Consider the following 22,893-nt stretch of genomic DNA (forward strand, 5'->3'; position numbering starts at 1 on the left):
TAATCAGGAGTTGAGAAGGTTTTGGGTATTATTGTCATTATCATCATCTTTAGAAGAAAGTTGCTGTTACTCATGCTAGGAGAGGGTATGATGTGTTGAACAATTTTTCTGTGTATTTCTGCCCCACTCTCAGGGTTTTTGACAGTCATCACAGGCCTGTGCAATGAACACTAACTCAAAACTTTTGCTCCACCCCCAGGAGTACTTGTTGCTCAATACAAGGATTACGAGGTGTACAGAGGACTCTCTTTCCTTCCGGACCAGCCAAGTTTTAGGCAGGCCCAATATGTCTTCCTTAGACATAGGGTTTTTTTCTAGAGAGTATTTATCACTCTCCTAATAGCAAAAATCTATCTTCTATTTGTGGAAAATCCTGTGTGAGAGAGTCTTTATTGCCCCTCTCCAAGTGCAAGCAAAACTCTGCTTTGAAATCATGCAAAATCCTGGACCCAAGAGATTGTCTTGACCATTCCTTAGGGTTAAAGAACTTTTGCTTATTTATTTCCCCAGAAACAGTGGACTTTTTTGTGAGTTGTAAGGGTAATAAAGTTTTATACCTCATCTCCCAGAAGCAGGGGGGTTTGCTGCACCACCTTCCCGCAAAATAATAGATCACTGTGTTGGACTTGAAGATAGTTGTTTACTGACACTAGCAATTCTCAGGTTGACATATGACACATACTCGCTCACACCCATACCGTATTACTTATTCCTTGATAACACCACAAAGCAAAACAGCATCTTATATTGGAGATCCCATCAGGGTACTTGGCGACTGTCTCAGAATGAGGGGTTTCCGGTAGAAAATTCTAGCAGACATTCATGCATTAAAAAACAAATGATTCATATGAAAGAAGAGTTTAGGGAAATAGATTGTTTCACTACCTGATCCTTAGGAAGAGTTGATTACCTTCTGCACACCTGAGTCACCAAAAAGGGTCCTCTCTGTTCTCTAGCTCCACCCCGTTCTTCTTTGTGATTATCCATTGAACCCTATGGAAAAGGATTTATAGATGTTTACAAACTTTACTCACAGATGTAGTCTACAGATGTTCTATACTAGCATAATGATTCCCTAGTAAACTTTAAGAATGTTTTAAAATTTATTTTATTTTTTTCTTACCCATTTGTGCTCTGCTTAGGTTTTACTGAACTTCTTGGATCCTTGAAATGATCATTTTCTTTAATTTTGAAAAATTCTCAACCACTATTACTTCAAATGTTTCTTTACCCCATTCTTTCTCTTCTTCTGAGACATTAATTACTCATAGGTAGAAACATTGATATTGTTCCCCAGAATATGTAATTATTCATATGTAGGGACATTGTGTCAAAAACTCTTTTTCTATTTTCACTCTTAGGTCTTTTTTTTCTTTAAGTGACACTTGGTTCTTGTACATATTTACGGGCTAGTATGTGATGTTTTGATACATGTACCCACTGGTAGAGATCAAATCAGAGAAATTAACATATCCATCACCTGAAACATTTATTATTTCTTTGTGGTAGGAACATTCATAATCTTATTTCCTGGCTATTTTGAAATATACCACACCTTATTGTTGACTACAGTCACCTCACTGTGTGAAAGGGAATCAGAACTTATTCTTCTTTTCTGTTGTAACTTTGTACCTATTGACCAACCTTTCCTCCTCTCTCCTGTCCCATGTCATCCCCAGTCTCTGGCAAACACTGTTTTATTCATGAGTTGTATGAAAACAACTTTTTAAGATTCCACATATGAGTGAAATTATGCAGTATTTGTCTCTCTGTGTCTGGCTTATTTCACTGAACATCATGTTCTTCAGGTTTATCTATGAAAATGACAGGATTTCCCTTTTTAAATGACTGAATAGTATGTCTTTGTACAGATAAACCATTTTTAAATCTATTCATCTGTTGTTGGAGACATAGTTGATTCAATGTCTTAGGCATTGTGAATAGTGCTGCAGTAAAAACATGGAGGTGCAGATGCTTCTTCAATATACTGATTTTACTCACTTTGGATATACAGCTAGAAAACTAGATTGCTGGATTATGTGGTAGTTCTATTTTTTAATTTTTCAAGAAACCTCTTCACTGTTTTCCTTAACAGCTATATTAATTGCACTCCAACCAACAGTGTGTAAGAGTTCCTTTTTCTCCACCTCCTCATCAACATTTGTTATCTTTTGTCTTTCTGATAACAGCCAACCTGTCTGGAGTGGTGATATCTCATTGTGCTTTTGATTTGCATTTTTCTTATAATTAGTGATGTTGACTTTTTTTTTCATATACCTGTTGGCCATTTGTATGTCTTCTTTTGAGAGATTTCTAGTAAGGTCTTTTATCTTGATGAAAACATAGAGAAAACACTGCAAGATATTGGACTGGAGAAGGAGTTTTCAGATAAGATTTCAAAAGCACAGGCAAAAAAAGAAAAAAATGGACAAATGGGATTGTATCAAATAAAAAGCTTTTGCACAACAAAGAAGATAATCAACAGAGTGAAGAGACAACTTGTAGAATAGGAGAAAATACTTCAAAATATACATCTGGCAAGGGGTTAATATCCAGAATAAATAAGGCACTCTCGTGTCTTTTGTATTTTACTTTGGATTATATCTAAAAATCTATATTTAACCACCCTGATCTTTCCTCTGTTGCTAAGCAAATCAAATGAGTTTTTCATTTCTAATAGCATTTTTTCATCTCTAACATTTCCACTTTGCTTACTCTGATAATTATCATCTGTTTGCTGAAATTTCCCATTTCTTCACATATTTTTCCAGTTGATTCTTTAAAACATTTATTACAGCTGCAGAAGATCTCTGCCTAATAATCCCAACATTGAGCCATTTCTTGATTTGCTTTACTGAATTATTTTTTTAAACAAAGGCAACATTTTCTTTCTTCTTGTCATGTCTCAGAAATTTTAATGTATGACAAATATTGTGTAGGAAATAACTGGAGACTGAAGTGAATGCCATTTACCCCCAGACAAAGGCACACAAATACGTAAGGCTCTGTAAGGGTGATGGGCTATAATAGAACCCAGTCTGGTTTTTGATGCAGCTTTTGTTAGCTTCGCTATGCCACTGGTTTCAAATGATTTGAGTATGAGATTAGGAACTTTTCTTCAGGAGAGCTCAGGTTCTGAACACCACAAGTTCTCACAGGTCTCTATGCTTAATAACCAAGTTATTATCTTAATTATATCATCTCTCTCTCTATCTCTCTTTCTCTCTCTCTCTCTCTCTTTGTTTCCCAGTCTCACTTCCAACTTTTCAGGTCACTATGGAGTTCTCTTTACTCTCCAGTCCTTCCAGAGACATTCTGCATGTCAGAATATCTTTTCTCATCTATTTTTTTCCCTTCCTCTTACCATTGGAGGGCTCATAGAGTACACTCAATGACTGTCTAGAGAACCTTGAAGTGATTTTTCACAATTCTCTTACTCAAGCCTTAGCCTTCACAGCCTCTACATTACCACTGGCAAAAATCTTACGGGTTTCAGAGGAATTTAACTCTGAACTCCGGGTTTCCTTCAAGGCTTCATCAGGGTCTGTACAACTTAGTGCTGCGGCCCAGTGTTTGGCATATTAACCTAGGCAATGAAGAAAAATCGTGGGCAGTCAAATGTAGTAGGATAGAAACATTGTGTCAGCCCACAAAAGTCTATTAAAAGTTTGTTAAAACATCTATTTTTCCTGACATTGTCTATGGTACATTTCTTCTCATTCTACCACCCATTCGTTTGCTTTGGGGGTTTTCTTGGTGTGTTTGTTTTTCTAGGAAGTGTTGCCACTTTCTGGGAATTTGGTGTATTTAAAGTTCTTTACATCTAATAGGAAAAACAACACACACATGTAGACATGACTCACAGACAACAGTGAAACTCTGATTTTAAAAGTTATCTGTCAGGATGAAAGTGACAGTCTCATACATTTCTGTATCCTAACCCAAAACGCAGATAACTCTTTCTTGAATAAATTGTTTGAATTGAAATTGGGTCATACAATATTACTTGAGTTTCTGTGTGCAAAAGTGATAATTTAGTTCATGAGATTAATGCAATGGTTGATTATTTACTGATTTATTTTTACATTAGTAATTGGACTCCTGTTGTTACTATGAGATTATTAAATTTATTTCTCTCTGAGTTCCTTAAATGGTTCTTCCCATTAAAATTGCATTTCACATTAATTTTAGTTAGATAAATTAGCTTTCCTTTATTCTGCTTATTTTCCAACTCATATCTGTTTTATCTCAAAGACTTTTGATATGTGCTTTTATTTTTCAATCTAACATTTTAGTGGATTAAATTAGTGTATTAGTGTATTACTATCTCTTCCAGCCAGCTTTACTTACAGAAACAGAAAAAAAATGTGATTAAAGGGTATTCTTTTAAAAAACATTATTAAGCATTTTTTGATGATTTTATATTTTAGATTTTATTTTTACAGTATTTTACATGTAAGCCACATGTGTGTGTGTATATATATATGTATGTGTAAATATTTATATATTTGTTATATATATTATTTTGAAACTTGATTTCTAATGGTAAAACATTTTAAAGAAAAAGTGTCAAACTAAAAGAAAAGATAAATGTGTAGAAAAAAATGTCTAAAAGAATTTCAGATCATCATTGCTCTACACATATCCAAATTCTGGTACTCATCACTATAGGTCTTTGGCCAAATCACTTTGCTTCCTGTTTCTCAATATCAACAAATATAAAATAATGTGTTCAGGCAATAAGAATAGTAAGACCCTTTCCAGCTCTGATATTTGATTAGTTATCTGGCAGTCTCCTTACAGATCAAAAGTATACAGTTTATCCCCCTTTCCATACAAAAGAAAATGCCACTTAGAAAAGAATTTCTATAAAATTTAGCCATGAGATAGTTGTTATATTAAAAATCCAAATTGTAAAATATTTGAAGAGTTTTATTCTAAGCCAAATGTGAGAGTCATGACCCATGACACAGCCTGAGGAAGTCCTGAGGACATGTGCCCCAGTGGCTGGGTTAGGGAGACAGAAATTACAGGCAAAGACATTAATCAATACATGTAAAGTATGCATTGGTTTGGCCTGGAAAGGGGGTACATCTCAAAGGGCAGTGTGGGAATTGTTAGGGGTGGGGGAGTGGACTTCAGTTCCTACATGGATTTCAAGATTTCACAATTGGCAGTTGAGTTGAAAGAGTTTAGTCTCAAGAGTTGAAGTAAGCAGGAAAAAATGCTTGGGGTGAAGATAAGGGGAATTGTGGAAGCCAAGTTTCTTGTTATGTAGATATGTAGATGAGGTCTTCAGGTAGCCAACTTCAGAGAATAGATGGTAAACGTTTCTTATCAGATTTTTTTTTTTTTTTTTTTTTTTTGATGAAGTATCACTCTGTCACCCATGCTGGAGTGTAATGGCATGATCTCAGATCACTGCAACCTCTGACTCCCGGGTTCAAGCGATTCTCCTGCCTCAGCCTCCCTAGTAGCTGGGATTACAGGCATGCACCAACACAACCAGCTAATTTTTGTAATTTTAGTAGAGACAACTTTCGCCATTTTGGCCAGGCTGGTCTCAAACTCCTGACCTCAGATGATACACCGGCCTCGGCCTCCCAAAGTGCTGGGATTGTAGGGGTTAGCCACTGCACCTGGCTTCTTATCAGATCTTAAAAGGTGTCAGGCTATTAGTTAAATCTCTCCGGTATCAGGAAAAAACCTAGAAAGGGAAGGGAGGTTCTCTATAAGATGTAAATTTTCCCCACAAGAGATGGCTTTGTAGGCCCATTCCAAAATATGTCAAATAAATATATTTTGGGGTAAAATACTTTGATTTCTTTTAGGGCCTGTCATCTGTCATGTGATGCTATTCCAGAGTCAGGTGCGAGTTGGTTTCTTATTGCTAAAAACAGTCTGTTATGTCAGTCTTAGGATGTGTATTTTAACATTAATGCTGCTCATTGTGTCTAAACTCTAAAAGGAAGAGGGTGTAATGTGGCATGTCTGGCCCCCTCTTCACAACATGGCCTGAACTAGTTTTTCAGGTTTCTTTGGAATCCCCTTGGCTGAGAGGAGGATCCATTTAGTTGGCTGGGTGAATTTTATTAGAATTTTACTTTTGGTTTACATAGTGAAAATTGAAATACTCATTAACCTTATTCAAATTAAGTTTTGAAACCACGTGTTTTACATTTGTTAACCTTTGAATACTATATTATTGTATTTGTATTATTAATAGTAAAAACACAACCACAATTAAAAGTGACAAAAATATAAAGTAATCCTGGGATATCGAAATGTGTGGCTAAAATATTTCAGGAAAAAATTAAAATGTACCCCACTACAAAATACATAGTGTGGTTGTTATAGTAGGTAGCTAGTCAGGCATGAGCAGGGCAGGAGAGGGCTCCCCACACCCACCACGAATGTCAGGCACCCATCAGGAGATGCTTCAGCAGTTGTCACACTGCCTTTCTGAAAATGATAATTGGTCACAGCCAGTGTGAGGGAAAGGCAATCTCTTAATAGATAAAAACACTTGAAATTTGTAATTGGTGGCTCCCAGTAAAATCTCAGGAATTGAGACAGCGGGCTTGAGCATGCATATCAAGAGATAAAATGGCAGAGTATGACCTTCCAGGGGCATTCCATCAGAAAAGGGAAGAAAGCCTCAGGTGAGCATGTGTACAACATGATTCCTAAACACGCTGTGCATACTCCCCTCCCAAGTGCAAGAAGGGTACAATGCATGTGGGCAGCCCATGCTAAGGGAAGAATCATAGGAAAAAACGTCATAGGAAAAGGAATGCAAGACTGTGGAAATATGCAACATATAAATCCACAAGTCAAAAGGTCAAACACCACACTTGACCTCCAAAGTGACCACTTGTGTACTTTCCTTTCTTTCCTCCTCTAAAGCTTTTTATCAAACTTTCACTCCTACTCTGAAACTTGCCTCCATCCCTTTTTCTACCTTATGCCCCTCAGTTGAATTCTTTCTTCTGATGAGGCAAGAATTGAGGTTGCCACAGACCCATAAGGACTCACTGCCAGTAACACAGATATTCGCTGACCCTAACATGGTGACAAAAATACTGAAGAGGGAATTAAAAGGAATGAGGAAATGTGTTCCTGTTCCTTATAAATTCATTTTATTTTTAGGGAAGTACATTCTATGATACACAAAATAGGAGTTTTAACAACAACAAAAAAAATCAAAAGTGTGTAATTGTTTTAAACTCCCATGATCCATTTGTACGATGAAAACTAAAAAACATCGATGAAAAAAACTGAACAAGACACAAACAAATATCTTTGACTTATGGATCTGAAAAATTAATACTGTTAAAATGTCTATTATACTCAAATGGCCTACAGATTCAATGCAATCCTTATCAGATTTCCAATGACATTTTTCTCAGAAATATTTTTTAAAATCCTAAAATTTATATGAAACCACTAAAGACCCCAAATAGCTAAAGCAGTCTTGAGCAACACAGAACAAAGCTAAAAGTCATCATACTACTTGATTTCAAATTATATTACACAGCTATAGTAACTGAAACAGCATAGTACTGGTATAAAAAAAAAAAAAAAAAAAAAAAAAGAAAGAAAGAAAGAAAAAAAAGATATTTAGTCCAGGGAACAGAATACAAAGAGAGCCCAGAAGTTAATCCATGCATTTATAGTCAATTGATTTTCAACAAAGGTCCCGATAACTCAATGGGGAATGGACAGTCTCTTCAATAAAGGTGTTAGGAAAATTAGGTATCCACATGCAAAAGAATGAAATTGAATCCTTACCTTACACCATATACAAAAGTCAAGTCAAAATGAATTAAAGACTTAAATAAAAGACTTGAAACTGTAAAAGCACTAGAAAACATAAAAGGAAAACTTACTGATGTTGGTTTGGGCAATATGTTTTTTTGATATGACTCTGAGAGCACAGGCAACAAAAGCAAAATAGATAAATGAGATTGCATCAAACTAAAAGGGCTTTGCAGAACAAAAGACACAACCAAAGAGTGAAAAGACAACCTACAATGGGAGGACATATTTACAAACCACACATCTGATTAAAGGTTAATATCCAATGTAAGAAAAACATATATCTTGATATCAAGGAAACAACTCAAATGCAAAATAAGCAGAGGAACTGAATACACATGTCTCAAAAGAAGACATGCAAATGGCCAACAAGTATATGAAAAAATCTTCAACATCACTAATCATCAGGGAAATACAAATTAAAACCACAATGAGATATTTCCTCATACCTGTTAGAATGGTTATTACCAAGAATACAGCAGATAACAAACTTTGGAGAGGATATGGAGAAAAGGGAACTCTGGTACACTGTTGGTAGGAATGAAAATTAGTATAGCCATTATGAAAAACAGTATAGAAATTCTGCAAAAATTAAAAATATAACTATCATATGATTCAGCATGATTCAGCAATCTCCCTACTGGGTATAGAGGCCAAAGAAATAAAATCAGTATATCAAAGAATTATCTCTGAGCTCCCATGTTCATTGCAATATTATTTATAATAGACAAGATATGGGATCAACTGATGTATCCTTCGACAGATTAATGAATAAAGAAAATATTGTATATATACACAAGGGAATACTATTTAGTCTTAAAAAGGAAGGAAATCCTATTATGGATGAATCTGGAGGACACTATGCTAAGTGAAATAAGCCAGGCACAGAAAGACAAATACCACAGGATCTCACTCACACATGAAATCTTAAAAAAGTTTATCTCATATAAAGAGTAGAATGGTGACTACCAGAAACTGGGGCAGCTGGTGTGTGTCTGGGGGGAAAGGCTGGGGAGATACTGGTTAAAGGATACAAAATTACAGTTAGATAGAATAAATAATTTTAAAAGACCTGTTGTTCAATGTGGTGACTACAGAGACTAATGATATATTAGCCTTCTTGAAAATGCTGGGAGAAAAAAATACAAAAAAAAAAAAAAGAAAGAAAATGCTGGAAGAGTATATATTAAGTGTTACTATCACAAAAATGATAATTATGTAAAGTGATGAATATGTTAATTAGCTGGATTTAACCTTTCCATAATGCATATATGCTCCAAGACATCCAGTTATATATAATACATACAGAAAATTTTATCTGTCAATTTAAATGCATGTATTTGGAAAAGAAGTGTGAACAGGAAGGGTAACTCACAATTTCAGAATGGTAATTTTCTCTGGGGAGAAAGAAAAATGAATCTGATAGAATGAGTGATCTCACTTGTGTTTGTAAGGACATTCTACCAAAAAATAAAAGATGTGAAGAAAATATGAAAATAATACTATCTGATAGTACACATCCTATATTATGTTCAAGGCATTTTTTTAATGTTCATATGCCTGAAACAGGAAGAACATTGATTTTGGAATAATAAAAAAATACGATGTTCAAATGATAACTCTGAAACATTATATCTAACCCGAACTTGAATTTAAACTTGGTGATCTTCATTTTCCTTATTTTGAAATGCGGTTAAGTAAATTTTGAAATTACAATTGTTCTTAGATTTCAATGACAATACAGAGTTCCTTATTTCTCTAAGATCTCTTGATCAATCTTTATTTAGGTTTTGACCAGGATTTTTTTGCAACCTCCTCATTCTTGACCAAATGTTTAATATTGGATTTTTTTAATACCCAGTCATTAGTCTTATTTTCTCAACATATGCTTTCTCGTTGTCTCTTCCACTTTAAATAATTTAATTGTAATATAATCACAGGCAACCCTCAAATGTATGTTATTAGTCCAGACCTTTCCTCCTCTCTTCTAAAAGTCATTAATATACATAATGGCCTTACTGAGGTCACCACTTGAAAATCTTATTGAAATTGTAAACCCAACATGTACAAACCCTAATTAGTAATCTATTCCTCATTCTTCCACTTTAGGATTCTTTTCTTAATTCAGTAAATAGTACCACTAAATGTCTAGTTTCACAAACTCCAAATTCATGGATCATGCTTAATAACTACATCTTCTTATCACTTAAGCCTACAATATGACACTAATATGACCATTTACCTTTAAAATATCTCTGAATTTCATGTAGTTTCCTCTGTCTCCACCACTACAGCCTAAGGAATTACTGTCATCATTCTCACAAACATTAGAATAGGATACGACAGGACAGGACAAGATAGCACAGAACAGATCAGAATCTTTACTTCTTCTCCTTTGGATCCCTTTTTATTTTCTATCCATGTTGCCTGAGTGGTCTTTATAAAATAAAAGTCTGCCAATGTCATTCTTTAGATATTTAGTCTTAGATCTTGTTGATTTATCATTTTTCTCACAAAGAAGAACAAAATTTTAGTGCAGCTTTCAAGAAATTTCTTGGTTTGCAACCTACCCACTTCACCTGTAAGTTTACATTACTGTTCTCTTACTCTCTGTACTCATCTTCCCTGAGTATCAGCTCCTCAGATTTGCCTTATTATTTTCCCTTCCTCAGGACCTGAGCACATATTGCATAGTTGTGAAAATAACATGCTGTAATAGGTAGAACTATGTACACGCTTGCTACAGTGCATTCACTAACATTTTTGTAGTTTTTTTTTAAGTTTGTTTCATTATTATACTTCAAATTTAGGCTTCAAACTTATTAATATCTTCTAAAATTATAAATTTAATAGTGAGATAGTTATTTTAATACATATTAATTGCTATGCTCTAAGCAAGATTAGGGGTGCTGTTGGAAAGTCAAAGAATGATTAGAAAAATCTTTACTTTTAAGCAGGAATATCCCCTCCTGGGAGTATTCAGTTTCACCCCATTAGTTTAGCTGACTTCTCCTCACCCTTTAGCCATCATCTCAGTTATCAGTGTATCATCAGTGAGTCAAAGTTTTAGACTGTGCATAATAGTAACTCAATTAATAGTGCCTTATGCAATTGGTACATTCAAAAATCTCACATAAGATCTGGAGGTAGGCAGTCTGGGACTGATTCGGGGAATAAACAATGTACTCAAAGCTAGATTTTTTTTTCCTACCTCCTGCCATCCCTGGTATGTTGTATGTGTGTATGTGTGTCTGTGTGTGTGTGTGAGAGAGAGAGAGAGTATGTGTGTTTATGCGTGTATGTTTAACTCAAGGAGGAGGCAAAATAACTGTTGTAGCATAAGGAATCACATCTGTGCTATAGCTGTTAGAAACAAAAGAATGGGTTGTGTCAGTTTAACTTCAGTTTAAGTCTAGAACTCTAACACTTCTCAGTTCATTAATTGAAACTATCAGCTGGACAATCGAGTCTAGTTTCAAGAAAATCTAACTCCCAAAGAAGTCTTGATTGTAGAGGCAAAGGGGAAAGTGGGTTGGACAAAGATGTCAGTCAGATAACACTGTATAATGACACCATTACACTTTTTTTGAAAACCTGTTTGATATTCTTAACTGTGTCACAATCCTTTGACATGCTATAATACAGCAACAGGTCACTGTCCTTCTTACATGTAATGCAGTTGTGATTTTGGCTTTATCTGTATGTTGTTTTATTAAAATGTATCACTTCCATTAAGTAATAATCTCCAGGGAGGACAATAATATATGCTTTTTTTCTCTTACTATTTTAATCTCAGCTTCTCATACATATTAATAACTTTATTTAATTCATTAATCAGTATATATTACATACTTGAAACAACTCACTGAAAGATTATTTTAATTAATGCCTATTTATCGTCTTCATTTTCTTTTAGAATTTTTATCATAGTTGTATCAAATAATGTATTCTGTTTTATGTTGTTTGTTTATTTTGCCACATAAATTAGTGTTTTATATGCAATATACTGCAAGAACCTTAAAGGTTAAGCTATTTATAATATTTCTTTGGCTTTTCTGTAACAAATACTATCATGTTTAGAATATAGTTATTATGTATGAAAAATTAATATTTTATTTTTAAAGCATTTTTAAAATAGTAACAATGCAAAATGCTTAATGATTTTTAAAAACTATTTTAAAGTACTACAAAAATGATGGTCAATGCACTGTAGCAAGCAGGTGTCTGATTCTACTTGTTACACTATGTTGTTTGCATTATTTTTCTTACATGGAACTTTTGATAAATGATCATCTAATTCAATGAAACAAGAAAGTCTATAGTGATGGAAAATATAAATCACTAGTGAGATTGTTTATATCTAAGTATCAGCAGAAATTGATGATTAAATATAGATTTTTAGTTTTAGAGTAGAAACTAAGTAACACAGGAAAATCAAACTGAGGTAATCATCTACTATATTTGGAGGTGTATTGACTAGTTACGGGAAAGTAATTTTAAGTCTACCCTCCAGTCTAAGTGGAAACCTTCCACATATACTTGGTCCAACCTATAGCATGGAATTAAAGAACATATTGGGTAGGACAGAATCCAAACTTGACATTGTAGATTAGCCAGGCCACATGTAATAAGATCAAAGCAAGTATAATATAAGGGCCAGTAAAAGGAATAATTTGTTTTTATTTATTTATTCAACAATGGTTTATTAATTATCTGCTACTATATTTGGTGTTGGCCACAAAAAAAAAAAAAAAAAAAAAATAGAATATTTGTCATCCCAGTCATCATAAAGCTCTCATCTGGAAGGATAGAATTAATACATTTTCCCAAAGTAATTGTAATTTACTTGGAGAAAAAATTTAAAATTTATTGTTACAAATACCTGTGTTTCTTTTCCTTCCTTCTCTCTTATTTTGTTTGTTTGTTGTTGTTTGTTCATTTTGACCATGGGTAGGCACTGACCAAAGTAGCCCAGATGTCTCGAGTGTGCTATTTCATTAAATTCAGGTATCTCTCTCTTTCTTTTTCTCTCTCTCTGTAAATATATATATGGATAAATACATATACAGTATTTCTAGCATATATAATTTATTCCTTTATGTATTATTTAAACGTATTATTTTGCAATATATGATTTCGCATCTTTACTCACTATACAGACAGTTGCTGACTAACAATTTTTCAATTTATGATGGTATAAAAGTGATATGTATTCATTAGAAAGCATACTTTGAGGACCTATACAACCATTGTTTTTCACTTTCAACACAGTATTCAATAAATTACATGAGCTAATCAACTCTTTATTTTAAAATAGGCTTGTGTTAAATAATGTTGCCTAACTGTAGGCTAATATTAAGTGTTCTGAGCATGTTTAAGGTAGGCTGTGCTAGGATATGATGTTTAGTAGGTTAGATGTATTAAGTGCATTTTTGACTTAATAATATTTTCAACTCATTATGTGTTTATGATGTTATAACCCCATTGTACTTTGAGGGGCAACTGTATGAACTATTTTAAAAATCAAAAAATATTTTTAATTCTATATAATATAATTATCTTGACAATGTGTACATTCAACAATTTTCTGGTAATTTGATTGTACATACATAAGTAGTCTCCTGAAAAGAATTAAATAAATTCAAAAGACTTGTATTTCTCAGTACTTTTTATGAAGAAGTAAAGATTGTTTTATAATTCTTTTTTTGTTGTTTTGTTGTTTTTTTTTTTACAATTCTTTATGTGTAAACACACCAGCATTTTTCCCATTGAAATTCAAGACAAATGGTTTAGTGATAGTGTTGTTTCTTGTTATTAAAAAAGATATCATTTGTAAACCTAAGTAGTTTGATATTAGTAACAAACTTATTCTGATACATTACAAATGACCTGGGTACACAAAGATTTTAAAGTCTGAAATGGAACCTCTGATCTGAATAGGCTCTTATTATTTTTTTCTGTCCTACATTTTAGGTAAAGCTCAGGTGCCTAAATTTCATAATAACTTTTGTTAGGAAATGAAAGAACATTCTCTTCTTATTTTAAGCACCACAGTATTGATTTTACTGACACTTCATTAATGAGACTCTTTTCTTTTTTTTTTTTTGTGAGAGAACCTTCTATTGACTAAAGTGAATATGAGCGATGTAAAATCAAACTCAGAGAACAAAATGTGTTTTTCTGCAACCCACATAATTAACAAAAGGTCATTTAGACACATTGTCTATAAACATTTTATAATAACTCTCTTTTTATAAAAGCGTAAATTTGTATTTTTAGATGTTTCAAGATAATAATAGCCAGGAAACTACTTTGGCCAAAGTCCAGGAAGGCCTGTCTCTGCAATCTTCCCAGTGTCCTGAGGGCAGAGTTTCTTTTGGCATGATCAGTTTCCTGCTTGGACAGGGGACGGGCCGCTAATCTCTTTGAGCCAGAAAGAATTCACCAATAAACAATTACATCTCAGATGATCCCTTTCAATATATGTAAATAGTTTAAAGGTATTCAGCTGAAGATAATCTGAATTCGCATTTTATTATAAATGAGCTATTTTAGCAAACATTTTATTGTTGCTGGAGTGCCTAATATGTGCAAAGTACAATGCTAGATTGCCGAACTAGTGCTTACAAAAGCAAGCAGATATGGCCTTTAATATCAACATTTTACAATCAAATGAAATACATAGACTGAAATGCATCAAATTTGGTTATATAGGGCAAGTGTTTTGTACAGTAATCAAAAGATATAGGCACAGTGTTGAGGGAAAAGCAGGTTTATTTTTGTTTGTTTGTTTGTCTAAAGCAGTCAGCGCAACTTATGTGGAGAAGGTTACCTTTCAGGTAGGCCTGCAGAAATCAGCAGACTGTCTGTAGATAGAGAAAATTAAGATTCAAAGTTTTTGTTGGGAAGAAACTGTGTGTGGAAAGTTGAAAAAGTGTGAAATTAAATAACATCTTTGAGAAATAATCATAGGGCAGTGCAACGTGTAAGATATAAGATATTCATTGTAATATGAGGGATAAGAAAAGAAGAATGGCAGGTTGGGTATGGTCAGATTGTGAAGGACTGTGAATGCCAGCCTGAATGATAAGCATTTTATTTCAGGAAGTTGTAAAGAAGTTTGAACAGGACAATGACATTGTCTAAATTGAGCTGTGTAAACTTATTTAATTATTATGATGAGACTGCTCAGGCAAGATTTGCTAAAAGCAGAACTGGAAAGTAGGACATAAGGAGCAATTTTATTTGAAAATAAATATCAAAGTAATCTGTGGTACATAATGAATGAATTGGCCAAACTGTTTTCTCTGATATCAGAGTAACATCAAAGTTAAATGGTTGTCCTGAGCTAGCATACACTATGTTACCTAATAAGCACATTTGTACCTTTCTCTCTAAGCATGTACACACTGATGACAAAATTAGCCCCCCAACAATGGCAGTAGACAGTAGAGTTGGCATTAGCAAATGATTTTGCTGCCTGATTTCCAGCATGCCTTTTAGCACCAAGATATACAATATATGCTATGTTTAATCTGGGAAGGTCATTCTCAATATGATTAGAGTGGGTGACTAATCTTGACTCAGGACCAATGACTAAGCACTTTGAGGATAACTTTGGTCAAATCTAACTGAATGTACCTGCTTCTATCACACTGTGAATTGCTTCGATCTGAGAAGCTCACATCAAATTCAATTTTATGGATGTCTAACGTGCTTATAAGTTAAACAAACAAACATGAAGAGAATGAGAATTATTGGCCAACTATGATGGCTCACAACTGTAATCTCAGCACTTTGAGAGGCCAAGGTAGGAGGATAGTTTGAGCCCAGGAGTTCCAGATGAGCCTAGACATTGTGGTGAGAATTTGTCTCTACCAAAAATAAAAAATAAATTAGCTGGGCATGGTGGGGCATAGCTGTAGTCCCAACTACTTGGGAGGCTGAGATGGGAGGATTGCTTCAGCCCAGGAGTTTGAGGTTGCAGTGAGCCAGGATAACACACCAACACCCCAGCCTGGGCAACAGAGCAAGACCCTGTCTCAGAAAAAGAAAAAAAAAAAGAGAATAAAAATTATTAAAAGCAATTTGCAGGAAAAATCATTAATATTGTAACTTTTAGAATGGAGGGTGAGTCTTATATAATACCAGAGAAAAATACAATCCTTCAAAATATTTTTAGTAGCTTGATTGAGTGGTCATCTCACTTGAGTTTTTAAAAACAGAGGAAATAATAATTAACTTTTATTTACAACTAAGGATGGTTCAGACAGTATGTTAAATGCTGTGCCTGAATGATATTTTTTAAACTCTTATAACTACTTTGTGAACTGGATGTAATTAATACAAACATCTTGCAGTTTCAGAAATTGAAGTATATAGAGGCTTTATTGTTAAAATCACAAAGCTGAAAAAAAGGAGACTCAGCAGAAACAAAACCTCCCTGATGATGAACCCTGGGCTCTTGGCTATTCTTTTATAATGTATTTGCATATATTATAGTATCTTCTTTATGTTTTTTCTTTTGGAGACTGAGTCTCACTCTATTGCCTAGGCTGGAGTGCAGTGGCACAATCTCAGTTCACTCCAACCTTCGCCTCCTGGATTCAAGCAATTCTCCTGCCTCAGCCTCCTGAGTAGCTGGGATTACAGGCGCCTGCCACCATGCCTGGCTAATTTTTTTATTTTTAGTAGAGAAGGGGTTTCACCATGTTGGCCGGGCTGGTCTTGAATTCCTGACCTCAGGTAATCCACCTGCCTTGGCCTCCCAAAGTGCTGAAATTACAGTCGTGAGCCACTGTGCCTGGCCTATAGTATCTTCTTAATGAAAACCTAAGTCACCAGATGCATTTCATTGCATTATTTTCCTGGAGTTCTTAGGCCCTTGTCAATCTCTATGACTGCTAACTCTTACCTCTCCATTTTCTTAGGACATCCCACTAGCAACAGGATTGTGGTATATTGATGTTTTCTGAGATTTTCTGTGTCTTACTGACAAGTAGCTCATTTCATTATGGCTCTGCACCTAATGTTGCTATTTTCTGCTTTAGGGCCTTTTTTTTTTTTTTTAAGAAAACCATGGAGAAACTCACAAGGTATCGATGATGCTGATGATGATGATGATGATGATGTGGTGATAAAAAATTAACACATATTAAGCATTTAATGCATATTAAGCTCTGGAGTAAATTGGTCCTTGTCCACTTCAAAGCTGGATACAAAATATAAAAACACTCCTATATAAATGGTCATGTAGGAATTAGAAAGCTTTATTATTTTTTCCTACTGAAAAGCATTCCACTCTGTGATTGCTTATGTAATTCCAACTAAATTTTCATGCTTAGTTTAGAAATCATTTCTTCAAGCAACCATGTGTCACCCATTTCAGTGTGTGCCAATTCCTCTTGCGTTTCATTTATACCCTATATGGCCCTTACTATGACATTTATCCCATAAATCAAATGTGATTTGATTGCTGTCATCCATCTCCACTGTGCCTATTGCATTATGGACTCCAAGAAAGTAGGAGCTTGCTCATCTTGTGTTATTTCCAAACAACAGTGTCTGACAGATAACAGGTACCTGATAAATATAGATTAAATAGATAAACAAATAAATTGGACTACATTTCTATTACCTCACAATCTTTTGGTATTCAAATTAAAGACAATTCTGTATTTAGGGAAGCTCAGCCTAGCTGGAGTCACATCCTCTTGGCTCGTCTCCTTGTTGGGCCACAGTTATGATAGATGATTCTAGGTGTCACTAACAGTGGCCCACTCCATTATGGCTCTGCACCTGATGTCCCATTTTTCCGCCTCAGGGCCTTTTCTGGAGGAAGTCATATAGAGGCTCAGCATATGAAAAAGCACAGATTGTAAATGGAAGGCAATTAACTAGTGACAATTCTTAACTTCCCATCAGTTTGATGGATCATACAGGGAGATATCTTGCAAATTTCTTAGAGGGCCTGGCATAAAGCATAGTGGTGGCCTACCATGGTGTTCTCAGTAATATATCTTTCCTTCCTCCACAACTGTCTCAGCTCTCTCTTTATTGCTTCTTTGGATGAAGTCTCAAATAAACTACCTGAATTCAAATATTTGACTAAGGCTCTGAATAAGAGATAACAAGGCATAGTGGCTTACACCTGTAATCCCAGCAGTTTGGGAGGCCAAGATGGGAGGATAACTTCAGTCCAGGAGTTTGAGACCAGACTGGGCAACATGGCAAAACCCCATCTACAAAAAATACAAAAAATAGCCAAGTGTGGTGGTGTGTACTTGTAATCCTAACTACTTGATAGGCTGAGGTGGGAGGATCACTTAAGTCTGGGAATTCGAGGCTGGAATGAGCCATGACTGCACCACTGCACTTCATCCTGGGCGTTGGAGTGAGACCCTGTCTCAAAAAGCCAAAAAAAAAAAAAAAAAGGAAGAAGAAGAAGGAGGAGGAGGAGGAGGAGGAGGAAGAAGAAGACTAAGACACTCAGTAAATGTAAAATTCCTTTTTATTTAAAATTACTTTAGATTATATCTTTTATGGTCTCTTTTGCTCACTACTTTCTTAACCTACACTCTTACCTGCTTCCTACTTTGAGATTAGATTACCATACTATGAAAGCTACAGTGGCAGGATGGTGACATTAATGTAGCAAATGTAAAGTGTATTTTGGATCATTCCTCCCATGCAGCTCAACAATGTCTATATCCATAACCAGTTCTTGCCCACAGCTTTAGGACAACTCTGCTCATCACTTCCACAACTTTTCCTCTAGACACTGGATGAAATCCTAGCAAAGCAGAAGTAGAGAAACTGAAAGCAGTTCCAGTTGCAACTGAATCTTCATGAAGATATCTATTTTTATGTGTGTATTTATTTATTTATTCATTTTTTTTTGAGATGGAGTCCTTCTTAGTCGCCCAGGCTGGAGTGCAGTGGCACGATCTTGGCTCACTGCAAACTCCACCTCCTGGGTTCATGCCATTCTCCTGCCTCAGCCTCCCAAGTAGCTGGGACTACTTGGGCTGGTAGTCCCACCCCAATGTGGTGGCACCTGCCACCACATCTGGCTAATTTTTTTTTGTTTTGTTTTGTTTTTGTTTTTGTTTTTAGTAGAGATGGGGTTTCATCATGTTAGCCAGGATGGTCTCAATCTCCTGACCTGGTGATCCACCCGCCTCGGCCTCCCAAAGTGCTGGGATTACTTAAATATACCTCTTGCTTTTTGGCATATGTGGGTGACCTTTGACTTCTTAGTCATCACATAAAAACATTATATATCTTAGGCTAATTGTGCAATTATCATTATAATTTTACATTATTACCATGATTCATTTTTACAAAAACCATAGCCTTAGAAGAGTTCAAAGGGACTGTATGTTTTCTTTAGGGAAGAGTTAGGGAATCTTTATGAACCAGTGAAAAAAGAAATGTAATTAGGAGTACTAGGTAATGGCCAAAGGAACAATGGCTGTGAAACCAGTCCCTGTGGTAGAAGGGGAAAGATACCAAGTAAATGAAGACAGTCACCTAAGATGAAAAAAATCTTAGCCCTTATGTATAGGGGTTTACTATTGTAGGCCATGCTAATCCTAGTGGTTTCTTGTCCCCAGCTCCCACTTTCCTGGTTCTCACTGCCCCTCAATCACAATCTTGCTTCTCATTACTGAAGTGCCACACAGTCCCATTAGATTCATTCATTGTCCTTGTCACAGCCTCCACTTTGCTGAAGCCCTACTCTGGTACCTTCAATGACTTAGTGCTGGGAAAAATTATTTACTGTCACTGTATAGCTGGTCAAATTGGTTGGAAAAAGGAGTCATTCCTTCAGACAAAACTGGGAAAGCTGTAATGTCAACATTAAAAGTTATATGTATTGAATCTCGATTATATGAAAAACTATGTGTTAGATACTTTTTCTCAAAGCATTTCATTACATCATAAAAACAACTTTGTAAGGATTTTTCCATTCTAAATAAATTTTATATAACGAGATCAAGATTTTATTGCTAATTTAGGGCAAAGAAAGCTTTTTAAAATTTATACACATTAAAAGACTAAAAAAAGTGCCAATGTCTTTGGAGCTTATTTACCAAATGCCATAATTTAAAAAATAAAAAGATAAAGTTTTTTGGAAAAAGCACAAAAAATTCACAGAAAAAATTTTAAAGCCAAAAATGACAAATTAGTTAACAGATACGTAATCTCATTTATGTTGAATGAACGGCCTACCTCTATAAATGTCTCTTCATTTAACACTGTTGTGTACTCATTTGTTTTAGACTGTCTGATCTAACTATGTGTGTATATATATGTGTTTCTAGAAAAATAAATTAGCAAAGTTAAAGAGACAGACAGGGCTAGAACTGGAGAGGGATGAAGAGAAACCTTTTCTCTTCATCCATCAAGCATCTCTTCGCTTGCTGGCTCTCCAGATGGATGAAGAGAGCCAGCAAGCGAGAGAGAGAGTATGGAAATAACCCAGGAAGGAAAACAAAGATGTTAGGCAATAAAACATATATTACATTGAATGGGGAGGTCTGGCATAGTGGCTCAAACCTGTAATCCTAGCACTTTGGGAGGCTGAGGCAGGCAGATCACCTGAGGTTAGGAGTTGGAGACTGGCCTGGCCAACGTGGCAAAAACCAGTCTCTACTAAAAATACAACAATTACCCGGGCGTGGTGGTGGGCACCTTTAATCCCAACTACTCAGGAGGCCGAGACAGGAGAGTTGCTTGAACGTGGGAGACAGAGGCTGCAGAAAGCCGAGATCATGCCACTGCACTCTAGCCTGGGCAACAGAGCTAGACTACATCTCAAATAATAATAACAATAATAATTTTTCTTTTAATTACATTGAATGGTGTATTATTAAAGGATGAAAGAGAAACAAGCATGGAGAGAATATTCAAGGAATCTTATTTTGGAAAAACAAAAACTAATATAAATCCAAATATTGTTTCTATACATGTATTTCAAATTCAGACTAAGTGCTCTTGGATTCATGTTTCACAAAAACAGAGAGAAAATAAATTATATTTATTTATGAAGATTATTATTATTATTATTATTTTGAGACAGAGTCTTGCTCTGTCACCCGAGTTGGAGTGGAGTGGTACAGTCTCGCCTCACTGCAACCTCCGCCTCTAGGGTTCAAGTCAATCTCCTGCCTCAGGCTCTCATGTAGCTGAGACTATAGGCGCCTACCGCCATACCCAGATAATTTTTTTTTTTTTTTTTTTTTTTGTATTTTTAGTAGAGACGAGGTTTCACCATGTTAACCACAATGGTCTCAATCTCCTGACCTCGTGATCCACCCACCTTGGCCTCCCAAAGTGCTAGGATTACAGGCGTGAGCCACCGTGCCTGGCCATGAATTATTTTTGAATTAACACTAATCACTCACCATGTTTTGCGCAAAATCTCTTCCACATTTGAAAAGATTAACTGCTAAAATTTGTTTATAAATCTATGCTTTCTTAAATCCAAAGTGATTAGAAAAAGATGTATTTGGTATTTCCTCAAACTGAAATGTGCCAGTTCCACAAAATTTTCAAACTAGGAATGTTAATCTCTCCTTATTTATTTATTTATAATTTACAGAATAGTTTTTTAATTAGTTATTATCTATATTAAAATATATCTACTTCTCTAAAATCATTTTTATCTTTTCCTTAATAGCTTTCTAATTTACTTTCATTTTCCTCCTTTCAACTTCTGTTTCTAATAAGAATTGTATACGGTGTTTATTTGATCTTCTGTGTGTATGCTTTTATTGTTTCGTTTTCGATATTGAAATTTTTCTTGTTATCTCTTTTCTGAGTACTGACAGTTCTAATTTTTGATAATGTGTCTTTGTTTATCTCATTTCTAAGTTATTAATTCTGATTTGTGCTGTTTTTGTAGCCTTTATTGTTTTCTTATTTCAGCTTGCTTGAAATACAGTATTAGTTTAAATTTGTAGTTACGTGAGCAAGTTTTTTGTGACTTCATTTTAAGAAAGATTTATCTTTTTACTAGGTTTGTATTTTTACAAATTTCATAAGGAAAATGTTAAAAGGTAGGCCCAACTTTTGAGCTTATAAAAATTAAAGAACAGTAGACCTAGTAGAAACATATTATAGTTTCTGTGATCTTTAGCACATAATTGATGTTTCCAAATGATGAGTGTTTGTTCCTTTCTTTTTTTGAAAATCATTTAAGGTTAGCAACTTTTTCCTGTCTCAGCCTTTTTTGACATTAGACATCTTTTCCTCAACTAAACAGCAACTCTTCCCCTTCTTTCTTTTGTTCCACATCAAATTAAACCATCAACTAACTCTCAACACTCCCACCTGATGGCAGTTCATCAATATTATCTCACCACAGTCCACCATGCTAAGCGGTAAGCGACATGCTTTTGTAAGGGTCTCTGTAAATCCTCTTCAAAGTTCTTTGAAAAAATGATATAACTTCCTACTAACTGGTCAAAAATTAAATGGAAGGTAAATTTTCGGAAAAAATATATTTTTATGAAAGGCATTATTTGTCATTACAGTAAATACAGAAAGTGTGTAAGGTAATCGTAATCATCATGGAAACAATGATGGAAGTAACTTTTGTCTTTATTTTTAGTACAACTCATAAAAGCTAAATACATCATGGTCTGTGATTGTTTGGCTGCATACCATACTATTTCAACTAGAAACTATGAGAGCTCAAAATGTTACAGCTCTGAGTAAAGCAATTGCTGACATAAATCTGTCAGCTTCATAAACAATTGATAAAAAATATAAAGGATACATTTTGTTTGCTAACTACAGGCATATGGGGAGTCAACATGTATCCAGAAAGCAAAATATTAAAATGAGCTATACTAAATGACAAACTGTTATGAGCATTTGGAAACTAAATCATTATAAAATGTTTTCTTTGAAATAAGAACTCATTTCTGTAAAGCAGCAGTAGCATATGTATGTGTGTGTGTGATACGTGTATGTGTTACATGGGAGCTTTTAAACTGATGTTGTTATTTAGTATTTTGAAATTCTAATGCATTGCAGATCCTCTCACAAACAGACAAATTATATCAA

This window comes from Chlorocebus sabaeus, chromosome 9 (assembly GCF_047675955.1).
Source record: "Chlorocebus sabaeus isolate Y175 chromosome 9, mChlSab1.0.hap1, whole genome shotgun sequence".
NCBI classification, from domain to species: domain Eukaryota; kingdom Metazoa; phylum Chordata; class Mammalia; order Primates; family Cercopithecidae; genus Chlorocebus; species Chlorocebus sabaeus.